Source organism: Macaca thibetana, chromosome 4, assembly GCF_024542745.1.
Source record: "Macaca thibetana thibetana isolate TM-01 chromosome 4, ASM2454274v1, whole genome shotgun sequence".
In the NCBI taxonomy this organism is placed as follows: Eukaryota; Metazoa; Chordata; class Mammalia; order Primates; family Cercopithecidae; genus Macaca; species Macaca thibetana.
In genome coordinates, this window is record NC_065581.1 from 117,470,381 (window position 1) to 117,480,338 (window position 9,958).

A 9,958-nucleotide genomic window follows, 5' to 3' on the forward strand; every position below is an offset into this window, starting at 1 on the left:
CCCTATGGGAGGTAGTTGAATCATGGGGGCAGTTTCCCCCATGCTAGTGAGTGAGTTCTCAGGAGATCTGATTTTTATTTATTTATTTATTTATTTTTTTTTTTTTTGAGACGGAGTCTCACCTGCCACCCAGGCTGGAGTGCAGTGGCGCTATCTCGGCTCACTGCAAGTTCCACCTCCCGGGTTCACGCCATTCTCCTGCCTCAGCCTCCCGGGTAGCTGGGACTACAGGCACCCGCAACCATGACTGGCTAATTTGTCTGTGTGTGTGTGTGTGTGTGTGTGTGTGTGTGTGTGTGTGTGTGTTTTAGTAGAAACGGGGTTTCACCGTGTTAGCCAGGGTCGTCTCGATTTCCTGACCTTGTGATCCACCCACCTTGGCCTCCCAAAGTGCTGGATTACAGGCTGAGACACAGCGCCTGGCCGATATGATGGTTTTATAAGAGGCTTTTTCCCCTTTGTTGGGCATTTCTCCTTCCATGTGAAGAAGGACGTATTTGCTTCTCCTTCTGCCATGACTGTAAGTTTCCTGAGGCCTCCCTAGTCCTGCAGAACTGTGAATGAATTGAACCTCTTTTCTTTGTAAATTACCCAGTCTCAGGTATGTCTTTATTAGCAGTGTGAAAATGGACTAATACAGGTAAATTATTGTGATTCATAACAAGTGGAAGCTATATATTTTTCTTCTTGTGGTTTAAAAAAATATATACACCCCATGGTTCAATCAGAAGCCTGTTACTTTTATATTTGCAAATTTATAACTTAGTACACTTATGTGACTCCAGTGAGCATTTATAAGCAGCAAAGATCTTGTACTTAAAAGCACTGAATCATTTTTATCCACAAAAGAACCCTATTAGAGGATGTAATGAGATTTTGAAAATTAAAAAAAAAAAAAAAAAGCTCAAGCCATTGACTCATAATGGTTCACACAACAGATCACATTAGATGAAGGATGTTTGAGTTTCTAGGCTATCATTTGTTCTACCAGATTTCAGGAGACAAAGCGTGTGAGAAGACAGGCAGGAAAGGGACACAGAGAGCTTCTGCAGAGATGACAACTCCCCTCCTCTAAAGGGCACTGTCATTCCCAAGGGCACTGCCATTCCCAAGGCTGCAGTCCCTATGGGACTATGGCTGCTTTTGTGGCACCCACGGGTGAAAACCTGGTCTCAGCTGGCATGGAGGCTCTCAGTCAGCAGCTGCTATGCATCCTCTTAGCCCTGCAGCCCAAACTCACCAGGCAATTTTCATGCTTTGGTTAAAGTGCACAAATTGGTGTTTGAAAGCATGTCAGAACCTTGACCTCTTGCCCTCTCATTCGGGTCGCTCATGATTTTCAGTGGTTGAAATGATACAGAATATTTCTTGGCTACTGTACCAACTGGGGACCTTCATGGCCAGTGATGCATGCCTGCCTGGGCCTCACTTGGCCCTGGGCCTGCCACTGGAGGCACCCCACCCACTTGGCCCACCTATGTTACAGATTGTAGCCATGTTTGGTGGTTTCCGAGCTCTGGTCCCACATCCAAGAAGACTGAGGTGATGCAGACAATTAGAAGGATGAGAATGAGTGGAGAAGAATTTTACTGAGCAACATAATAGCTCTCAGCACAGAGGTGATGCAGGGTGGTTTTTCTCTCTGTGTGGCTGGGTCCAGAGCTTTTTATAGGTTCAGAATGGAGAGTGTGTGCTGATTGGCTTGTGAGTATGCAAAGAAAGGCTAAAGCAAAGGCACCATTCAGAGATGGGCATTGCAGTGTAGAAAACCAATTAGGAAGGGTAGGTATATGTAAAATAGCTGAAGGGTTGGAATCAATCAGAGTAAAGTGTGCCATACAGAAAGACAGTTTTTAAATCTGGCCCATGGATTTGACTAGTAGCTTGGCTTTCAGGCTTTAAACTGTCTTCAGTTTGGAGGTGGAGTTTCACTAGGGACCCGCCCCTATCTGCCTAGGCATTTGTCTGCCTCCTGCTGCTATCTATACTTGATGGATGGCTATTGATGAAAAAAAGATCAAGAGTTTGGTGGAAGTATTGATGAAAAAAAAAAAAACTATTGATGAAAAAAAGATCAAGAGTTTGGTGGCTAAGCATTTTCACATTCAAAGAATGATTGAGAAGAAAAATCTATCCTGATTTTCTTTTCTTCCTTTCTTGTATTCCCACTCAGTTTAGAGAATCCATGAGTACTGTATAATTCTCTTTAGGATTTGTTTTAGGAAAAAATCAAAAAATATTGGGATTGAGGTGAGCTTGTAATTGACAAAAAATATTCTATGCCTATGCTATCTGCCCTCTACTTTTGTTTCAAAGAAAATGGTAAATAAAAATGACGACTTCCTGAATACTGATATCTTGCATTGTCCTATATGTTTACTCTGCATTATCTCTTAGTTCTTGCAAGACTCCTATGATAACTGCTATTATTATCCCCATTTTAGAGATGAGGAGATGAAGCTTAAGAGAGATTAAGTAACTTGCTTAGTATTGTAGAGCTAACACATAGTTCTCTTAGGGAAAAAAACCCATTTTGTGTGAGAAGTTTCACATTAGTATATTTTCTGATTTCATTTTTATTTTGATACTTTCATGAATGTAAACTAGACTGTCATTGAATATCAGTCTAGAAGAATCTGAAACTGGACAACAGCATTTGGTCAGCAGACAACTAAATACACCTGCTTGAGATGTGATGTTACAAAAACACATCTGTGTCCAGGAAAGCCCAATTAATTAGTCAATAATGATTGAGACACTGGGCATTTCCTAAGGGAGTATTAACCAGCTGGGAGGAGTTAATGGACCAAACCATGCTACAGGTCATTAACTACAGCAGTAATTATTCCTGAGAAATATCTTATTTTGAAGTTAATTCTCTTACTTGAATATGCATATTTAAAACAGTTTGATTCTTATACTGCATGGACTGAAGAGGCTATGATAAGGGAAAGTCTATTAAAGGCACAGATTATAATTTTGTAAAGCAAAATATGAAAAAATATGTATGTGTAAAAAGGGAAACATAGTTGAGTACCTCAGATTCCATTTTATTTTATATAAACTGGAATTTATGTATCGTCTCTTTTCTTCCCCACCACTTTGGGAAGCAGAATACCCTAGAAATCAAATAAGTCTGATTTACCTGTGGAGCGGCAAAGCAGTGTTACCCAAAGAGTGTACTATCAGGAGAATAAAGACCAAGGGTAAGGTGGGGCAGGGGAGAGGGAAATAAAGAGGGAATTGAAAATGAAAGAGTTATAAAGTGAGTCAGCAGAAGGAATTGGCAAAAGGGAAGAAATTAAGGGAAAAGCAAGAGAAGTATAGATGATCTCAGAGTGTTCTAGTCAGTTGATTTTTTTTCTCGTTTCTCATTTATAAGCCCCTTACACAGTTTCTATGTTCGATACCTGTTGGTTTCAGGTTTCCCACGGAATCTGTCATCATCCCTTCCACTCTCTTCAAATACCCTGACCCACTCCCCATCACCAGGAACTTCATTTCCATTTCCAATGGAGGTCAAGGTTTGAGCACCCCAGGCGGGCTGGTAGCTTGGAACCTTTCAAACCAGTGTTGTTTAGATTGACAGTCCCCAAGCCCTGGGCCAGGGACTGGTACTGGTCTGCGGCCTTTTAGGAACCAGGCCACACAGCAGGAGGTGAGTGGAGGTTGAGCAAACATGACCGCCTGAGCTCTGCCTCCTGTCAGATCAGCTGCGTCATTAGATTCTCATAGCAGCACAAACCCTATTGTGAAATACACATGGAGAGATCTAGGTTGCACAATCCTTATGAGAATCTAATGCCTGATGATCTCAGGTGGAAGAGTTTTATCCCAAAACCATCCCCCTACCCAGTCCATGGGAAAATTGTCTTCCACGAAATGGATCCCTGGTGCCAAAAAGATTGGGGACTGCTGGCTTGGATAATTATTAAAGGGGAAGGAGGGACTGATCAACCTTTCTAACATTACTTTAAGCAATTCAGCTATGGCCCCAGATGTGCACACTGCATTCTGCAAAGCAGCAGTTCTGCAGATCAGCAGAGCCTCCCCTCCCCTTGTACAAAGAAGTTGAGTAACTGTTTTTTTTTGTTATTACTGTACTAATGCCTCTTATCCCTACCACTCATCAAAAACTCATCTTTGAAACAGTTACCAGAGTTAATCTTCTAAAATAAGAATTTGATCATGTTGGCCGGGCATGGTGGCTCAAGCCTGTAATCCCAGCACTTTGGTAGGCTGAGACGGGCAGATCACGAGGTCAGGAGATTGAGACCATCCTGGCTAACACGGTGAAACCCCATCTCTACTAAAAAACACACACACACAAAAACTAGCTGGGCGAGGTGGTGGGTGCCTGTTGTCCCAGCTACTCTGGAGGCTGAGGCAGGAGAAGGGTGTAAACCCGGGAGGCAGAGCTTGCAGTGAGCTGAGATCCGGCCACTGCACTCCAGCCTGGGCAACAGAGCGAGACTCCGTCTCAAAAAAAAAAAAAAAAAAGAATTTGATCATGTTATGGTAGGCAAAAGAAATAGCCTGTTTAAAGCTGTGGGTATATTAAAATCAAAACACGTTTTTGGGTAACCTCAAGTAGTTGTCCATGGCTGGATATTGGGTTCTGCAGATGAGGCCAGAAAGTCACTCGGGGAAGTATGGGCCTTGTTGGCAGAGGGAAGAGTGTTTCACTTTTCTCCACCTCAAGAAGCAATTGAATTTGCCTCCCTACTATGTAGAATACTGCCGTTTCTCTGTGAGAAGTTCTAGTAAAACTGATTTTCTCTAGTGACATGCTAATACCTCGTAGAGATTGGTCCCCTGAGAAGCTTTAAGCTGGCTTTCTTTATAATTTTACTAACCAGGAGGGAACTCCCTCATCTTCCATTGTCTTTTGTTTTCAACTCTACTTCCAACTCATCTCTCTTTCTCTCTCTCATACACATTTAGAAACTTAATCCTTTAAAGGTCGATTCTAATTTGTCACCTCTGCTCTTAATTTCATCCTTTTCTATATCCTCCAGAACTGTGAGTGATCAACTGTAACCTCTATTTATACAAACCCTGTTTATAGTCTGTAAACAGGCTCATTTTTCAAAATGAAAAACAATGTTATTCTTTTGAGCTTGTGCCCCCATAGCCATAATCTTATCTATCATCTTGTAAAGCCACAGTTTTGGTAACAATAATAATTCATATTGATTATTAAATATTGGCTATGTATCAAGCACTTTAACATCTATCATTTTATAGTCATTTGTCATAATAGTCATTTGTAATTAGTGTAGTTTCTATTTTATACATGGAGAAACTGCCATCTAGAAAGGTTAATTAGGTCTCACAGAAAAGACGTGTCTGAACTAGGATTTAAAGCCAGATTTGTCTGAATCTAAAGCCTTTTATACAATAGTAGTATAGTTTCCCGGCAAGCCTATGTTTGTTCTTTGCACTTCCATATTTTCCAGAACCTGAGAGGAGAGTGACATCATCTAGTTGCCAATCCCATGGCCACTCTTCAGTCTTTATTGGTCTTAATTATTCTGCAGAATAATCACGTGGCATCCTGAAGCACTGTTTTCTCATGGTTTCCACGACACCATTGCGTTCTGGTTATTTCTTATTTTAACCAGTTCTTCTGTCCTCTTTGCTGCCAAGTTTTACTTCTCCTGCCCCATGCATGGTAGCGTTCCTTGGGTTCCAGCTTTGACAAAGATTTAATCTGCTCTCACAGTGCCAACTCCAGCATCCAGAACTGTGGCACCAACTTAGACCTCTCACCTGAATTTCAGCATATTCTTTCTAGCTGGCTACAAGATTCTTGGCTGGGCACAGTGGCTCACGCTTGTAATCCCAGCACTTTGGGAGGCCGAGGCAGGCAGATCATGAGGTCGAGAGATTGAGACTGTCCTGGCCAACATGGTGAAACCCCGTCTCTGTTAAAAATACAAAAATTAGTTGGGTGTGGTGGCACATGCCTGTAGTCCCAGCTACTTGGGAGGCTGAGGCAGGAGAAATGTTTGAACCCAGGAGGTGGAGGTTGCAGTGAGCCGAGATAGAGATTGCACCACTGCACTCCAGCCAGGTGACAGAGGGAGACTCCATCTCAAAAAAAAAAAAAAAAAAAAAAGATTCTTACATGTGGACATTTCACACAGAAACTGAAACTGAAAATGCAACAGTGAGGAGGTTGAACCCATTATCTTCTTCCCAGAACTGCCTTTTTTTTTTTTTTTTTTTTTTTTTGGTGAATGGAAATAGCAACCTCCTCTTACTACATTTTGAGCTCTGTTGGCTTCCTAGACTCCTTCTTGGTCTCCACAACTAACAAATATATTCCATATCTTTACTATTTTTTTCTATATCCATTTCCTTACTATATGTTTTATATCTACTAATTTTACACCCTCCTCTGTACTTTTGCAGACTTTTGTCATCTTTCTCCTGGTCCATTGCTGTGGTCTTCTTCCAGAATCCTGTACCCCTTATCTTTACCACCTATCAAAGACTCACCTTTGAAACAGCTACAGAGTTAATCTTCTAAAATAAGAATTTGATCATATTATGGTAGGGAAAATAAATAGCATGTTTAAAGCTGTGGGTGTATTATAATCAAGACATATTTTGGGGTAATTTCAGGGAGTTGTCTATGGCTGAATATTGGGTTATGCAGATGAGGCCAGAAAGGCACTGGAGGAATGAATTGAGAAGTTTCTGACACCACTCTCTAAATAGGGGGTCAGAAAATGTTTCCTTTTTTTTTTTTTCTTTTTGAGACAGAGTCTCACGCTGTCACCAGACTGGAGTGCGGTGGTGCGATCTCAGCTCACTGCAACCTCCGCCTCCTGGGTTCACGCCATTCTACTGCCTCAGCCTCCCGAGTATCTGGGACTACAGGCATCTGCCACCTTGCCCAGGTAATTTTTGTATTTTTAGTAGAGACGGAGTTTCACCATGTTGGCCAAGATGGTCTCAATCTCTTGACCTCGTGATCTGCACGCCTCGGCCTCCCAAAGTGTTGGGATTATAGGCATGAGCCACCATGCCCAGCCAGCAAATGTTTCCTTTTAAGTGTGACTCCGTGGGCCATGTACAATTTCTGTCCCATCTTATTCATCTTATTTTCTCCACCCTTTAAAAATGTGAGGAGTATTCTTAGCTGCACACCTTACACAAACAGGTCATGGGCTAGATTTGGCCAGTAGGCCTTAGTTTACTAATTCCTGCTCTAGAGTTTGGCTGTCATCTATGGTGGATAGTAGGCAATGAAGGGTTTTTGGCAGGGAGTGCACCAATCAGAAGGAAACTGAACTTTGAGGTGAGGCATAGTGACACAAGGCCCTGCTCTATTTGGAACACTTTACTCTTCCTCTAAAGTGGTGATAGTGGAAGCCATGGGGTGGTGACCCCTCTGGCATCTTCAGTTCCCAGCACTTTCTCCAGCCAACCCAACCCACAAGGGAAGGGAACTGGACACTGTCTTAGTATCGATGAATAAGTTGTCGGTGCTGGGAAGTTCAGGGAATGCTTCCCAGTGGCAATGAGTCATTTAGTAGAAACTTATGAGAACAAGAGTTAAGAAGTTACACAAAAGGCAGAAGTAATGGTAGTTGTAAAGGTTCACAGACACTAATGACCATGACTTGTCACTTTGGACTGATTTATTTTTAGCCACTTGAAACACCTAAGGAGATATTTAATAGAATGCACCATATTGGGATATTTTCCTGTTGGCACTGAGAGAGATCATTGAGGAATCTGTCCTCACTATCTTTGGGCGAACATGCTATTACACACTTCATTGGAACGCACTTGTTTTTTCCTAGAGTGTGGAACTCTCGATGTTGGTATTGTAAAAGGCAAAGTAATGTCCTTGAGCTATAACAATGAATACCTTGAGCTGTAACAATGAATGAAAACAGAGGTTCTCACCCTCTGCTTTCATTGAATAGAGTCTCAGTAGGTGTATGTTGAGTGAATAACACATAAATTCTGGAGTGGATGCTCGTGGTGGATCTTGATGTCCAGAATGCCTTGGCAGTTTGTTGCTGGGCTATATGGATTTATTCTTCTCTAAGTTGATTCTAGTGAGTTTGAAATGTCTTGTGATGCCCCTATACCAAATATGGCACCAGGGAACCATGTTTACAAAACTCATATTCAGTATAGCCTTCTACCACTTTTGATGGTTACCTTAATGAATGTTTCTAATATACATATGTTGTATATAGAAACTCATGCTCTATTGCTCTTGTTTATGTACTATCATAAAGAGATGAACTTTAAATTCTATACTGAGAATTTCTCTAAATTTTCTGTGTATTTCCTTAGGGGATGCAAAGTAAAATTCTGTTTTAGGGTGTTCTGAATAAGCTGGATTATCTCTATTATTTTTTATTTATTTAATTTTTTTAGAGGTAGAGTTTTGTCATGTTGCCCAGGCTGGTCTCAAACTCTTGGCCTCAAGTGATCCTCCTGCCTCAGCCTCCTGAGTAGTTGAGACTATCAGCACGTGCTACCATGCCTGGCTTGTTATTCTTATTAAGTCATAATTTACAAACCACAAAATACACTCATGGAGTGCTTTTCCTTCAACTGATTCCTGGCAGAGTATTATTATCATATTTTTCATTTGTACTGACTTTTGTCATTTATAAACCATTTTACCCACATGGTCTCTTCTGACCCTGCGGCAGGTACTGTTTCATGAATCTTACATGCCATAGCTTATACATGTACCTTTAAAAATGTACCACCATGAAAGCAAAAAATAATTCTACTTAACCATGATAAAATACTTTGAGTCACTTATAAAATTTATTTTATGCCTCTTATAAATGTGCTTTGAATCTTCCCTTCAGCCACAGATGAGTTCCCTAATTATTCCGTGTGACTTATGACTTGAAGTGCCTCTAATAGGTGCATTATTATAGCAAATAGGTAAAAAAAACTAGGTAATAGATCAAGGAAATTTTCCTTGTTGCTATATCCCACATTGAATTCCTGAATCTGAAGGCTTCCATACCCAGGTTCAGCAGAGAGATGGCTTGAAACAAAGAGACTGTGAATATAACTAGGAAGAACTGGGGAGGTGGTGACAAAGACATTACCAAGTTCTCACCTTAGTGATTCCTTAGCTTTATACTTCTGGAGTACCAGGGCAGCCCTAAGCAACAGCTTGGTCCCAAACACTGATGTGGAGTATTGAAAGCAATCATGCATGATGATATGCACCTCAATTTCAGTTGCTGATACAGAAAGCGATGTGCATCTAATAACCACCAAGGGTATTTTATTACCATTATGTAAATGAGGAAATCTAGGTGCAGGGATTTTACTAGTAGCTAGAAGAGGCAGTACCAGGAATTACAGTTGTCTTTCAAGGGTAAATTCTATGCTCATTAGACTCTGCCATAACTTCCTCATATGTTCAGGCTATTGATCTGAAATTGTAAACTCAGTTTTCAAAGAGAAGACCAATAAAATTTGCTTGGGTCTTATGGAAATTCCTTGCTTTTTTTTCCCCCATAAATCACTCCTCAAGAAATTCTAACCTACAGGACTCAGGTTAAAACGCTCAAATGGATGAGGACATCGAAAGTCATTTTCTTTGAGCCTTTTCACATCTTTCAAAACCTACTTGAACCAATGCTGTGTGCATGTGATGATACCATCCCACAGCTAATAAGAGTCTATTTCAGTGATGCCTGAAATTGACAGAAAATGAAACAAAATCCCATATAATGACAACCATTTAAAAGTCTCTGTCCTCTAGGAATCAAAGGACTCAGCAGCATGTCACAGAGGAGGATTGAATCACAAATGAAGTAGATTTAGAGGTACCTCTTTAAAGTAATATGAAGCACTGATTTTTCTAATGTGTCCCCCAGCACTGGTGATAGTAAGTCACTTCTAATTACCTTTTCCTTTCTGGGCTATATACAGATAAATGCTTGGGATATTAAAG